We start from the raw sequence: 15,441 nt of genomic DNA, 5'->3' as shown, positions 1-15,441 counted from the left end.
AAACCAGAAGACACTTCAGAAGCAATGAAAAAATACACCGCTGGAAAAAATTACATACAATCTGAAATACAAATGCCAGCTTTTTGTATTTTCCAGAACACTTTGTATTGAAATAACTTCTGTTTTAGAAAAAAATATAATTAATTTTTATCCTGTTTTTCAATCTGTTATTTTTGGTCTCTTTCGTTCTGGTGATCTCAGCAAATAAACATTTGTTGTGCTCTGTCCGCATCTTTTTTATTCAGCGTTTTCTTACTAAACTCTCAGATTAACCAGTAGACCAGAAAATATAAACATCCCCTGAATACTTCAGTATCAGGTTAATTCAACCCCCTTATTGGCAGGTTGCACTAACCTGGCTGACAGTGCACTCAAATAGAGAAGGGCTCACTCCCTTCTGCAGACCTGCCATGAAAACAGTCACAGGTTACAGAAGACAAAACATCTTCAACCATTGCAACTACTTGCTGACCACTGTGTGTCTGTGGCCTCAGAGCTGTGGGAGAAAAATTAATCAACGTTATGGAGATAGCTTATGGTTAGGAAAGGACTCCGTGTCTGTTACTGTGGGACTCCAAGAAGCTTAATTTCCCAACTTCTAAAAGAGTTATTGGAGAACTTTTCATTTTTTTAGCTAGTCCCCGTTGAAACTGAATTTCCCCTTCATCTGCCTTGTGTGTTACAGCCCACATGTATGATTATGGGGTTTTCTCCTCAGGAGCTGCTAAGAGATTTCTCCCTTATGAATCAGGTTTTATTTGGAGTCTTATAATGGACAGTGCTTAGAATTAATTCCCTACAGCTTGTTCTGTGAAGGATAATCTATACAGTGAAATGATTCATTTCTAGCACATCACCTGTTCCAGAGGTTTATTCTTGCTTAAACTTCTGCATGTTGCAGACGACTACAAGACAAATGGTAAAATTTTTAAATGCAAGTGTCAGCTTTCTTTTAATCTGGTTATATAGTGAAAATACAGGTTTTAGAGGCATTAATAGCTTGGTTTGTAACATTAAAAATAACTGTTATCACATTCTCTTCCTTTGGTCCATGGTCCTGGCTGTTGCTAAGAAACCCTTCCTCAGGTGGTTTTGAACCTTCTCAGCATTTTCATCTGTAGCAAAAATACCTTGTTGAGCCATAGCATACTGCTGCTGTGTTGCTAGAATTTATGTTTCTTGCTGGAAGTAATGAAACCATTGTGCAGACAGGTAGGTAATTCATTGGTCTTTCAAAGCATTATGCTTTCCTCTTCAATATTTCTCACATTTTTTTTTTTTTTTTTTTTTTTTTTTCTTTTTTTAGTGTATCATTTAAGGTGCTATGCAGTGAAAAAGTGTGCCCAAGACAGAGGTAGTCATGACAGACTTTGATTTGATTTGATCTCGATCTTGCCCTTTTGTGGACTGGCCTTGTGCTTGTGCCATAAACAAATCTGGGTCTTCATATCCCCCACTGCATGCCTTCAGTCAAGCTATCTGTAGACTTCAACCCAGTGATCTATTTCCTTGCTGTGAACCAAAATGTTTGAATGTTTGGTTGGATTTTTAACTTTGTTGGGGTTTTTTTGTTTTGTTTTGGTTTTTTTTGTTTTAATGCTTGTAATACAGCATGTTCAGGATAGTTGCAGTGACAAAAGGTCCAACCAGACTGTCTGAAAGAATGGTTTCTTTTAAATACCATTTCACAGGATTTAAGTGCAACACATTCAAACTGGTAGTTGTTGATTGACAGTCTCAGAAATAGGTTATGCCAAATGCTGCATTGTTTACTGGATATGGAATACTATATAACTGTAACCTAAATTCACATAAATAAGTGGGGGTTTATTTATTCAGAAAGCACATCCATAGTGTATAATGGCATCACTGCTTTAATCATCAATTTTTATCAATTTTGACATCTGATAAACATTTTGAAGTTCAGCACATACTAAACTCAAAATACCTCTGAGAGAAATATTTATGAGTTGTCAAGTTAGAGTTTGTTTTTAAAATTATTGAACTTCCAATCTGATCCAAAAGAAAGCAGTCATAGAGGAAAAGGTCTCCATTAGGAAAAATTAAATCATCCAGGAACCAGATGATAATTTGAGAGGAAAAATAAACTTGGTCTCATACTATGAAGTTCTCTTACTAATTCTGTTTGTGCTCTGAGTTTCTTCTTTTTCATTCTCCATTATCCAAATAGCTGTCTTTTTTGCTAGTGTTTTATACTTCAGTGTGGAAGTCTGGTTATACTGCAGCATTTGTGAGAGAAACATATGGCCACCTATCCCTGTTCACATGTGAAAATTAACATTTGTGTATTTTGTATTTGTTAATACTGGTTTGTACCCTCAGCAGGTGGAAAATGGCATGGTTCCATTGACTTTAATAGATCTGTGCTAGGTGATGATTGGTTCCTGTGTTTCTTTTCACCTGCATATTGAATTCTTCCAAAAACATATCAGGCTGTGAATGTGTTTTTCAAAAGTACAAAAGAAACAATATCTTTCTTAAAATAAAGATTTCTGAACTCACCAAAGAAATCACAGAATTGTAATCCCTAATAGTCTATGCTGCTGTAAAATTTAAGTTATAAAACTTTGGATTTCCTGTGACTTTCGGTAGATTGGTGACAGTGTTTATGATTCTTAAACTAAATAACAGACAAATAGTTTGGGATTGCTCTTACAGCTATATATAATGTCAGCACTTTGGGAAATTTAGCCACAAAAGTTTCACTTCCTTCACTTACAAAAGATTACTGCTATAGGTAATTCAGTATCTACAAACATCCAGCTAAAAGACAGATGAAGTTTTAGAATTTAGACTTCCTCTTGGGTGAATAGCTAAAGAATATTCTTTGAAGGATGGAAAATGCTTGATCTGAGCAGTGGGCTGAGACACTGACTTCATACATAAAATTATACCTGAAACCAATCTTTACAGGAGATCTCTGGATATTCTGGCTATTAGAGACCCTTCAGTCATTAAAGTTAAATCCAGATGAATGATGTCCCAACACTTTCCAGAGCAAGGGAAAGAAAGATGGAAGTGGAGCAGAATCTGACTCATCATTTTGTATTTTCTCTACCAACCAAAGATTTTTTAGAGTCAACAGTTCTTCTGTCTTTTATTATGGTTTTCTATTCAAAGAAGAATAATTTAGCAAATATTTTTCTTACTTAGCAGGACATAAATGCTTTACCATACTTCCTAGCTATTGCTTCTTTTTGCTGAAGTACATGTTAATATTATACTCTACTTGATTATGTATTCACTGTTCCTCAATAAGGTTTCCTAAGATGGAATCACAGTTAAAGCTGGAATACACATGAGCAAATTATCTACTCAAACTCCCTGCTCAGAAAGGGTTAGCCACAACAGGTTTCTCATGGCTGTGTCCAACAAGTTTTTTTAATGTCTTTATGGATGGAGATTCCATAGCCTCTCTGGGCAACCTCCACCAGTGTTTGACCACCCTCATCTATCATGGTAATAGTGTTTTCTTTATTTTCCTGCATTTCATTTTCTTCCCATTGCTTCTTCTCAGTGGAGCCCACTGGTATAACAGCAGTCTGGCTCCATATTCTTTACTCTCTCCATCAGGTATTCATATACATTGATAAGATTTGCCTGAATTTTCTCTGGTCTAGGCTGAAGTTCCAACTTCCTCAGCCTGCCTTGATATGACAGATGCTCCAGTTCTTTAATTACTTTGTGGCCCTTTGCTGCTCTTGCTCTAGTATGTCCCTGTCTCTTTACTGAGGAGCCCAGAATTGGACACAACTCTCCAGGGCTGAGAAAAGGGAAACGTTTGATTCATCCAACCTGCTGGTAACACTTTCCCTAATACAGGCCAGGAAACTTTTGGCTGCCTTTGCTCTGAGGGAGTATTGCTGGCTCACAGTCAACCTAGTGTCTACCAAGATCAACAGATCCTTTTTTAAAAACCTGCTTTCCAGCTAGGCAGCCCCTGGTGTGTGCTAGTGCCTGGTACCATTCCTCCCCAGGTGCAGGATTGACTCCAGCGTTGATCCTTGGGGTACAGCTCTGCAGAGAGGCCTTCAGCTAAACTTTTTGCCACTGATCATAATCCTTTAAGTCTGGCAGTTCATCCAGTTTTCAGCCCATCGAACTAATTCATATTTCATCATCCAGACTTTGCTCTATGAGGATGTCACACACAGAATTGCAGATTACCTTGTTTAGGAAAGACCTTCAAGATCATCGATTCCAACCATTAGCCTAATACTGACAAGTCAGAGGGACCTGGACAGCCTGGAGATTCCAATGGGATGAGGTTCAACAGGGCCAAGTGCCGGGTCCTGCACTTTGGCCACAACAACCCCATGGGGAGCTCCAGGCTGGGCACAGAGTGGCTGAGAGCAGCCAGGCAGAAAGGGACCTGGGAGTCTGGATTGACAGGAAGCTGAACATGAGCCAGCAGTGTGCCCAGGTAGCCAAGAAGGCCAATGGCATCCTGGCCTGTATCAGGAACAGCGTGGCCAGCAGGTCCATGGAAGGGATTCTGTCCCTGTACTCAGCACTGGTGAGGCCACACCTCGAGTACTGTGTCCAGTTCTGGGCCCCTCAGTTCAGGAAGGAGATTGAGGTGCTGGAGCAGGTCCAGAGAAGAGCAAGGAGGCTGTGAAGGGATCCAGCACAAGTCCTGTGAGGAAGGGCTGAGGGAGCTGGGGGTGTTCAGTCTGGAGAAGAGGAGGCTCAGGGGAGGCCTCATCACTCTCTACAACTCCCTGAAAGGAGGGTGTAGCCAGGTGGGGGTTGGTCTCTTCTCCCAGGCAGCCATCAGTAAGACAAGAGGGCATGGACTTAAGCTCTGCCAGGGGAGGTTAAGGTTGGATATTAGGAAAAAATTCTTTACCGAGAGGGTGATCAGCCATTGGAATGGGCTTCCCAGGAAGGTGGTGGATTCTGCGTCCCTGGAGGTTTTTAAGGAGAGACTGAATGTGGTACTCAGTGCCATGGGCTGGTAACCATGGTGGCAGAAGATTAAGGGTTGGACTTGATGATCGTAGAGGTCCTTTCCAACCCATCTGATTCTGTGATTCTGTGATCTTGTGATTCTGTGAAGTCCTTAGCTAAACCATATCTCCAAGTAATATGTCTATATAAATCTTACATACCTCCAGGGATGGTGACTCCACCACTGCCCTGGACAATTTGTTCTAATGCCTGACAACCCCTTCTGTGAAGAAATTCTTACAAACATCCAATCTAAACCTCCCCTGGTGCAACTTGAGGCCATTATCTCTTGTCCTATCACTTGTAACTTCATTGAGCAGAAGAAGACCCCATGTCTTTGCAGCCTTTTTTAAGGTAATAGTAGAGAGAAAGTCTCCTATCAGCCTCCTCCAGGCTGAACAGCCCCAGCTCCTACAGCTTCTCCTCATAAAACATAAGCTCCAAAGCCTTCATCATCTTCATTGCCCTTCTTCACACATGTTCTAGTAGCTTAATGTGCTTTCTGCAGTGGGCATGAACCCCTGGGATCAGTTCCTGCTCGCCCACTGCAGACAAGGGGGTAGAAAGAGACAGGAATAGGGTCAAAAGGATTGGTAAACTCAGGATAAACAACATCAACCACTCTCCCCTCATCCCTCAAACTAGTAATTTCATACTAGGTGGTCTGTTAGACATTGTTTGTGCTTAATAATCCATTCTGACTTCTCCCAGTCACCTTGACTTTCATATGTTTAGAAATGGTTTCTGGGATTATTTGCCCTATTGCCTTCCCAGAGCCTGAGGTGAGGTTCTTTGGTTGCTTCAATTGGCTATTCTTGAAGATTGGGGTGATTTCTCCAGTCTTCAGGAACTTCCCTCAGTTGCCACAACCTTTCACAGATGATTGACAGTGGTATCATACTGATGTAGAGCTACTCCCTCAGCAGTCATGGCTGTGTCCCAGGAACTTGTGTATATCCAGGTTCTTCAAATGTTCCCTAACCTGATCCTCCTTCAATGGTTAGTCTTGCTCCAGACTTTCCCAGAGGTCTCAGGAAGGTGGGATTTCTGACTTCAAATTTTAAGAGTAGACACTGAGGTGAACAAGGCATTGAGTGCATTGACCTTGTCAGTATATAGTTCACCCTTCTTCATGGCTACTATCCCCATATTCCCTAACCCATTTATCAGCGGGGACATGTTTTCCCTGGTTTTCCTTTTGCTGCTGAAGTATCTGTGGGAGGCCTTCCTGCTGTCCTTCAGATCCCTTTCCAGATTCCAGTCCAGGTGGGCCTTAGCTTTCCTAAATCCACCCCGGGAATGGTCAGAAAGTGTCTCCATATTCCTCCAAAGTCCCCTGACTTTTCATTCCCTGATGCTTCCTTTTTGTTTGAGTTTTGTCAGGAGCTCCATCCAGGCCTCCTGCTACCTTTGCTTGACTTCCTGCTCATGGGAACAGATCATTCTTGAGCTTGGAGGATGTGATCCTTGAAAATAAACCATTTTGTTCCTTCACCTCACTTTTCTCCAGAACTATATTGCATTACCTACTTTGAGAGCAGTCTCTGAATAGACCGATGTCTGCCCTTTTGAAGCCCAGGATTGTAGTCCTGAATTTTGCCCATCTCCCTGATCTGAGGAGCCTGAACTCTGCATCTCATGCTCACTGCACCCAAGTTTGCCTCCAACCCTCACATCCCTGACTTTATTTGCAAGTTTGAACCCCAGTAGAGCACCTACACTCATGAACTACTCAGTCACCTATGTCAGGAAGTGAAGCGATCATCAATACACTCCAGAAGGCTCCTGGATGGCTTCCTCTCTGCTGTGTTGCCCTTCTACTGCTTCACTGTTTTGAAATTGTTTTAGATGATGGGTTTCAGTTAACCAGAGCTATTAAAATAATAGCTGAAAGGCTTGAAATATTAAAAATCATTTAAGATTAAATCAGTAATGAGAAACCGCTACCATTTAATTTCTTAAATGAGAAAGCAAGAAACAAATCTGACTCATCTGTGTGCCTGAATATGTTGAAGTTGTTTTGAAAATAATTGCAATGGGATATTTTGGTTTTTAAAAACATAAGAACAGATAATTTGGGGCCAACATTATAATGTTTCTAGAATTTGCTTTTTATGAAATCTTTCAGGGCAGGAGATGAGCATCAATGGGGAGCAAATGCTTTCAGAGAAATAGTAGGGGAGTAATAAGAAATGTTGGTGTCTGAAGACCAAATCAGAGGTAGGACATGGGTGGGCCAGATATCTGCTGTCCACAGTTCTCACGGGGAAGGAATGATCCCCTTTCTTTCATCAAGTTTCCAGAAGCCAGATTCCTAAGAACTGCAGCATGAAGACCAGGAATTAGGACAAGACAAGTGAGTAAACTGTGGCCTCTTCAGTCTGGCCTTTTCCCAGACTGAGAGAGGTCAAGATGCATTCACTGAGATGTCGGTACTAAAATTTCTGTTATTTTATTTCACGTTTTTGGTGTTGTTCAGACAGAATCATCTAAGGTAGCTCTAAACTCGTTTTGATGGAGATTCTTCTCATAGCAGGACTGATTTTCTGAAAAGATGAACAGAGGCCTTCAAGAGAGGTACAGTTTGCTTTCTATATACTTGCAATTGAAAAACTCTGTGTGGAGTGCTACAATAATTCATTTATAGACTTAAGAATTGACATAAAAGACTTCCTTTGTTTTCATTTATGTAGCAGGTTTTCTTTATCACACATTGACAAGTAATTTGCCAGTTAGAATAAGAGTTGTATTTCGAAACAGGAAGATACTTTTGAGAACAGAAAGCAAACTTTCAAGTGGGTCATATAGAAATGATGGTAAAACTAACAATTTCAATGCAAAACAAAAAATTACTAGGCATTTTGCAAGATGATAGGTCCATTAATAATTTGTTTTGTTTTGTTTTGATAGAACTGTTGCCAAACACAACAAAAAAAGTGCTGGAAATGCCTTGCTAAACCACTTAGCCTGAAGGCCCTGCCAGGGCAGCATTGTGTCTCAGAGTACGTTCTCCACTGTCTTGTCCAAGCTTGACTTGCATATGTCTCAAGCAAGGGGTTTCCATCACTTCTCTTTGGAGATATGTCAACAGTCTAATGGAATTAATTATTAGGAAAGCTTGCTAAATGCTCATTTGGTCAGTTTTAACCATTAGACATGTTACTGCATCGCCGTAACCAGCACATTTCTTCCTAGTTTTCCAGTCTTCAGTTATTTGTAGATGACCAGAGCACTACAGTTTTGACAGAGACCAGGTAGCATACGAGTATTAAGATCCTTTTATTTTTCACTATTTTTTTCAGGACACTTACTACAAACATTTTCACTGATTTGCTATGAGATAGTTTGTTGGATTTCTTTGATATCCTAATTCTTTTCTGTGCTTGTCTCATTTCACCTGAAAGGTACTAGCATCAGATTTCAATTACAACAATGAGTATTTCTGATTAGCTTAGTCAACTTTTCTCTTTCCTGCTGAAGAGGCCTGTTAAGACATCTATAATATGTTCTGAAAGACTGAGACAGGTTGACATTTTGCTTTCAAAATGTTCTGTGCTGTTGGCAGCAATAAGGGTTATTATTAAAAATAAAATGTCATCTAATATTTTACATTGCAATATTTCACATTTCAAGGGCTTTTAATTATTTTCTGTTGCAGGAAAAATTGAAACTATGAATAAAACCTTCTTTCTACCTGGATCTAAAATGTTCCCCCGCACTTAATATGCTCATTGTGTGCAGCCTGTCCCACTAGGGAACTCTTCCAAGGTCTGTCAGGCTTGGAGGGGTAGGAAGAGCAATAATTTGCATTTTATAATATACTGCAATAAAATACTCTCAAGTGTCATGTCCAGAGACATGTTTCTTGATGGATAGCTCGAGTTTTCTGAGAGACCTGTGCATATGCATGTGTGTGTGTGTGTGTTTAGACCTATACTGAAAACAGAGGAGCCAAGCAAAGGAGGAACAATGGCATGACACTTTTCAGAAAATGCAAAGAAATAAGACTTCAATGATGGTATTTGGGTGGAGAATGCAAGCAACAAGGTTTCACCTAGTACTTGAAAACACTTCCATATGATAGTTACCAGCAAAGCTTAAGAGTCATTCAGAAGGAAAACCTCGTCAGTGTTGTAATTTATGAACTATGCTTTGTAGTCCATAGAGACCATGCTTTCCATATACTGCACCTTCCATTTTCTTCTGGTATCTACCTGTCCTTTAAGAAGTGTTAAAGCCCCATTAAATTCACATATATTCTTTCCTTATGAGCTCATGCAATGGGAATCATGAATCAAGTATGACCTGCTCATAGGGGGTGTAAAGCTGTCTTTTTATTGAAATATGAGACTTAGTTTGAAAGACATTAAAAGGCTATTTTCTACTCCTTTCATTCACAATGCATGTTTGTCATTTTCAGTATCTGTGCATATGTCTTTCAATTAAGATATGTTCTAACAGTTTCCTTGAAGGATTTTTCTATGATACAGTGTACTTCAGGAGTTCATTCTTAAGTTTGTCCCATTCTAATTTGCAACTTCCTTTTGAAGTCCTCATTACTTGCTTTTCTCCTTTGTGCTTCTTTTTTATTATTTAAATGTGTGTTGGCTGCTGTTTTTTTAAAAATCCTTGTGTGATTTCCTAATTCTCCTACCCTATTCTCACATGATTCATGATGTACATGCTCTACAGTGGTTCATGAAGTAAAGGAGGACACAACTGAGTCTTTCAGTCTTGATTCATTATAAAGCTTGAATGGAAGGTAGAATAGCACGTGTACCATGCTTTACAAGCAGGAATCAAATGCTGTGAATCCTTAGCCAGAGCTGATCATCACAGCTTTTAAATGTGTTTATGCAGAAAAACCAGACACCTTTCCACAGTAATTTAAATCTCATATGAACTCACTATTTTTACCAGAAATAGGCCAGAGCAGAGTAAGAATCATAGAATCACAGAATGCTTAGGTTGGAAGAGACCTCTGAGATCCAGTCCAACCTTTGACCAACACCATAATATAACTACTAAACCATGTCCTTCAGGACCAGGTCCAAATGCTTTTTAAATGCCTCCAGGGATGGTGACTCCACCACTGTCCTGGGCAGGACATTCCAATGCCTGACAACCCTCTGAGTGAAAAAATGAGAATAAGCAGGCTGGGATTTCTCTCTAGAGTAAAAAGTCCAGCTCTGGCAGTTGAGGTTACTCTATAAAACAGTTGTTAAGACTGACAAACTTACTGAAATCTACATTATAAAGAAGTACAAACAGGAAGAGGTGCTATGAGCATAAACAGTTTTTCACAGATGTCAGTTTCAAAAGCACTGTCACTGACACAGGCACTGAAAGATGTGTCAAGATAAAGAACAGGTGAAAAAAGAGCATTCATGATTTGATAAAGTACTTGACTACTCAAGTCAAAGATGAAGCAATTTCTGTTGCTGCTTATTTTTATGATCCATATAATTTCCATAGACTCTAAAGACTCAGAGCGGATCTTATTTTTTTTAGGCACTTTACATCTTTTAGAAAGAAGCCAAAAGGAGAGGCCTCACCAATTGTCTATCATTGCTGGAAAGGAGAAAAAAAAACCCAAAACACATTCCTGGACTATCTGCAGTCATGTCTTGTGATTAATTTGGACTCAGTGAATCTTCCTAAGTCTACTGTTTACTGGAGCAATAATTCCATAGGTTTCCTTAGTGTTCACCACTTTCATTAACCTTAGTGACAGAAGGCATGCTGACAGTTTTCTTATGGATTTGCATGGATTGGTATCCCCTTTTTCACTTCCTGCAGGTAAGTCACACTGGAGAATCACTATCTCCAATGTCATAGCAGTATATTACCAACTATGATCTTTATTTTTTTCTCCTTATCCTGAATTATCTCCTGAATTATCCTGCCTCCTTGTCTCCTATGATTTCAAAGGACTGTCATAAAAGCAATAAGCTACTGCAATATGCAGCTCCCAGAAACTGTTAAGCAAGATTGGAGTGTTACTAACTTGTGAGAATATGTGGGTGATATGGGAGGAAATTATCCTGGGATCTAAATCCTCATGAACATGATGTTTTAAGGGAGTTACAAATGACAAGGAGTCACCGTATGTGCTCTATTCAAGAAAAAACATTTGTGGTTTAATTCAGTCTCACTGTCTCTAGTTTCTTATGCAAGGAAACTTGGTTTTACCTAAGTTTTTCATGTTTTTAGATTATTTTTATCACGTAATTAATCAACTCTCTTTTTTGTTATGTTTGTATTACTGTATCTAGAACTATTCCTTAACAGCCCAGCTCACCCTTCAGATAGAGAGGCACAGATGCCAGTGAAGTCAACTGGAGCTGCACTTGAATATTTGAGAGCAGGTTTGGGGCTTTTAGCTTTAACACAAACAAATATATTATAATTTTTAAAAATTATATTAGCAAATGATTAACATTTCCCCAGTGCAGTTTATTCTATTTGTTTTGTATCAGTTATTTTTTTTCAGGAAATGTTTACAAGTCGAGTCACACATCCTATCTGATTAGCTGAATTATAAGTATGAAAGATAAATGCCTTGGAATTAGGTAGTAGAGACTAAAAGTGCCTTTCGGAATTCATTCAAATTTATGGGGTTTTTATGTGGAGAGCAATTTAGCTTTAAAATTTTGTTACCTGTAATAAATCAAACTAAGTTTCCAAAACCCTTTTGTTTAGCATGGGGTTTAAAATGCAGCATAAGCTATTTCTATAAAAAATGCAAATTGTTCATTCTACCTGTGTTTAGTGACCTGTAGATGAACCCCTTGAAACCACAAATGACCTACTACAGCACAAATAATAACAGTCCACTACTAAGCTGTGTGCACAAGTGACTAAATTAATCTTTCAAAACTATAATTACAGGTAATGTTGCATTTAATTTGTCTGCAGCAGATGATTTGTTGGTAAATATGACATTTTGATCAGTCTGAGAAAACTCCTTAAATTGGAGCTTTCTGATATTAGAGAATCAAAAGACATATCTAAACTTTTTGTTGTATGCTCTGATTGTCAGAGCAATTCTCTGGCTCTACCCTCTGATATGTAGGACTTATTTTAAGTTACTGCCATTAGATTCTTCTCTTGCATTTCATTCCACACAATACTAATACATTCCCAGAGGTTCAAATAATTTTCCCTTACATGCCGCTTAACACCTTAAAAGATATTTCTTTTTTATCACTTAAATTCTTCAGTTTTCTCAATTAGTTCTTGAGAAAAGAAAGTAAATTAAAACCCTCCCATGTTTACTTTCTCTAAGGTGTGAAAGGAAGTTTGTTGGGTTTTTTCCATTTATTTTTCTTTAATGTGGACTATACTATGGACCTTTGCTGGCTAATTGGAGGCTTCTGGAAGAGGGAAATACTTTACTACAAAACTTAGATCTGTTTGGTTATGTTGCCGCCACATTCAGAGAAAATACAAATTATTTTGATTTACTGACAAAAACCTAAACTAGGTCCTATAAAATTGGAAATCAGATTCTGTAACTTAATGATTTTACTCTTGCAACTACTTCTAGTGCTCCTGTTTCAATCATCTAGCACGATGTGGACTCCCTTCACACTGCCTCAGGTGCCAGCAATGTTTAAGGTCACAGGGTGTGACTACAACTGTGTTCATGTCCCTGTCTCCTCAGTTTCCAGTGCTGCTGCAAAAATTGTCATCCAATTGCATGTCTCTTATCTCCCTCTTTACTTTTAAACAGCTCATCCTTTGACTTCCCAATACAGAGCCTGGAAGCTAAACATTTGTAGCTATGCCACATTATTTTGAGTAAGTCTTTACAGTGCGTCAATTGCACAGGGGTAATGTTTCCTACAAAGGTTGTAAAGATATCGTCAGTTTACTCTTTATATCTTTTGGGAGCTCTGGAGGAAACACAACAGCAGAGTTTTGTATCACTTGTGTTATTTTGGTACATGACTGCTTATAGGAGGCTGCTAAAGTACTTACAAGGCAACTTTTTCAAGTTGCTGCAATTTCATTTTAAGCCTACAATGAATCACATTTGGGAAAACTCACAATTTGGGGATGAACTGATCTGGAAGGTGGTCCTTCTGATAAGCATGAAGCAGTATAACAAAGCTCACGTTATAACTGCTTAATGCTAATAATTTTTAATCTCTTGCTCACTTTGTTTCTGCTACAACAATGAACCAACACCATAGTGTGCAAATCCATCTTCAAATAGTAGTGAGATAACTGTCTGCTTTTCAGTTCATCACTAAAAAGCATCACTGTTTACTTCTATGCCTTTCCAGTTTTATCATTTTTCCTAGCACACTTGCCTGCACAAGGCTATAAATTGTTATTTAGCAGCTTATTCTGAATAAAGGTCCTGGACTTCCTTCCAGTCTGGCGATTATGTGTATTATTATAAATTTCAGAGATTTAATTTTACAGGATAATTATTTTGAAACCTTAAAATATGAAAGCATTGCATTCATTTAGATGACATGTATCTTGTCATGAAATTATTAGAGAATGCTGGCCGTTGGACAGCTTAAACAGAAATTTACCTACTTTCTTGCACTAATTCTATCTACTTCCTGCTGATAATCGGTTCAGTAGTATAGGGTGTTGATAATTTTTTTTTCATCTGATTAGGAAACGTGTGCATATTCACTCCACTCCCCTTTTCCTTCAGCTAGTTTTTGTAGTCTCCAGGATTCTGGAGTTGACACATACCACATGGAAATGTACGTAGCATTAGATGCCTCAAACAGGAACAACTGGAAGGAAGGAAATAGATGGATCCATCAGAACTTACAAAGAGAGAATTCTTCTTAATTGTCTTAGCTCCTCCTCTGAATGTTAATATACTTTTTTAAATGGCAGGAAAAGTAATGCAGAAAGAGTAAGAATCAATCTACACACCAAAACAAAACAGTCAGGATAACTACATGGTTCTGGGATCTGGCAAAAGATCCAAGAGTTTCCACAGGCTTCTTGGGGTCTGGACAGATGCCTGGAGGATCTTGTACTAACACATTTGGAAAAGACTCAAGTCACATAGGTGGCCCAATGAACGTGAGCCATATTGAGTGCGTTATAAATCCTTGTGCTCAGGCTCACTTGTTGGTTTCTTTTATCCTGCATGCTTTCAGGGATCTAATAAATGCTGCACATTGACTTCTGCTTCAGAATTCAGCATAGGTGTCCCAGTCTGTCATTAAAACAAGACAGCTGAATGAAGGCTGAGCTTTTTTGGCAAACCACAGTACACTTGCTAACTCTTTTGTTTAGACAGTTAATTAGAATCAAAGCATAGCTAATTTAGTAGAATTGTCAGCAGTAGGATGACTGTCCTTATCATAAGCCATCTGCGTAGCTCATACATCATATTATCATAAGAGACACAAAGGAGTGACTCGTGGATGTTATCCTTACTGATGGGATGCCAAGGTATATATAAAAAAAAAAAAGTTATGGTAGCTCTCCGTCTCCTTAGTATTAGATTTCAAAAACCACAGGCAATTCAAACAGCCCTCTGAGAGCAGGAGATTTTATTTTTTATTTTTTATTTTCCTTAAGATATCTATTACAATTTGGGTTTGTGTAGCTGTATAGCTACCCAAGGAACTATAAAATGTAGCCAAAAGACCTAGTAAGTCAAAATTACCATGTGAATGCTGTCACAATTCACTTTTATTTGTTGTATAAAGTGCAGGTGGTGACTTATTCCATCATTGGAAACTCTTGCTTAAGATCTCAAAATTTAGAACATGTTTTTCCAAAGCCATCAACATTTGACCCAAGCCCACTCCCATTAAGAAAAGTCAAACAGAGGGGCAGACCTGAGCTTCCTTCCGCAAATACCCCGAGTCAGGGCACCAAGGTCTGTTTAGACACTCGGGCAACCCTTGTAAAAGTTCTGACCACCAGGCAGACTCTTCATGGGGAGCTTTGGACCAGGCTCAAGCACAGAGCTTTGATGTAGAAATTGTTAGCTGAGCAGAAGGCAGCATCAGCCACTGATGGTGCTGCCTCCCAGCCCGCTGCTCAGGAAGGGCTGTGGGGACACGCAGCTGCCTGGTTAAAACTGCAGCTGCTGAAGTGCTGTAGATCCTTGACCTTGGATGAACAGAGCTTCTCTGGTGTTCCTTGAGGAGCTGAGCATTTTTGGAGGTGAAACTTTGTAACGGTGGTTTAAAAAAAAAAAAAAATTACTACCAGAATACCTATTGATGACAGACTAGGACAGAGATGCTAGGTTTTTGAAAGCATTCCTGCTTGTGTTTTTAATAACATCAGCCTACAGAATGAGAATGTGTACTCTGCTGAGTTGTAATAACACTTAGGAATGTACTAGCCCACAAACTGAGCATCATAAAACTGTTGTTTTCACATTTTCCTAATAAAATACCATGGCACTGTAAATCTGTTTTTATTTTACTTGTAACGGCAGAAATGTGTTTATCATAAAATCAAATCATCTTT

The sequence above is a fragment of the Heliangelus exortis genome, chromosome 1 (genome assembly GCF_036169615.1).
Source record: "Heliangelus exortis chromosome 1, bHelExo1.hap1, whole genome shotgun sequence".
NCBI lineage: Eukaryota > Metazoa > Chordata > Aves > Apodiformes > Trochilidae > Heliangelus > Heliangelus exortis.
This window is presented reverse-complemented; position numbering follows the sequence as displayed.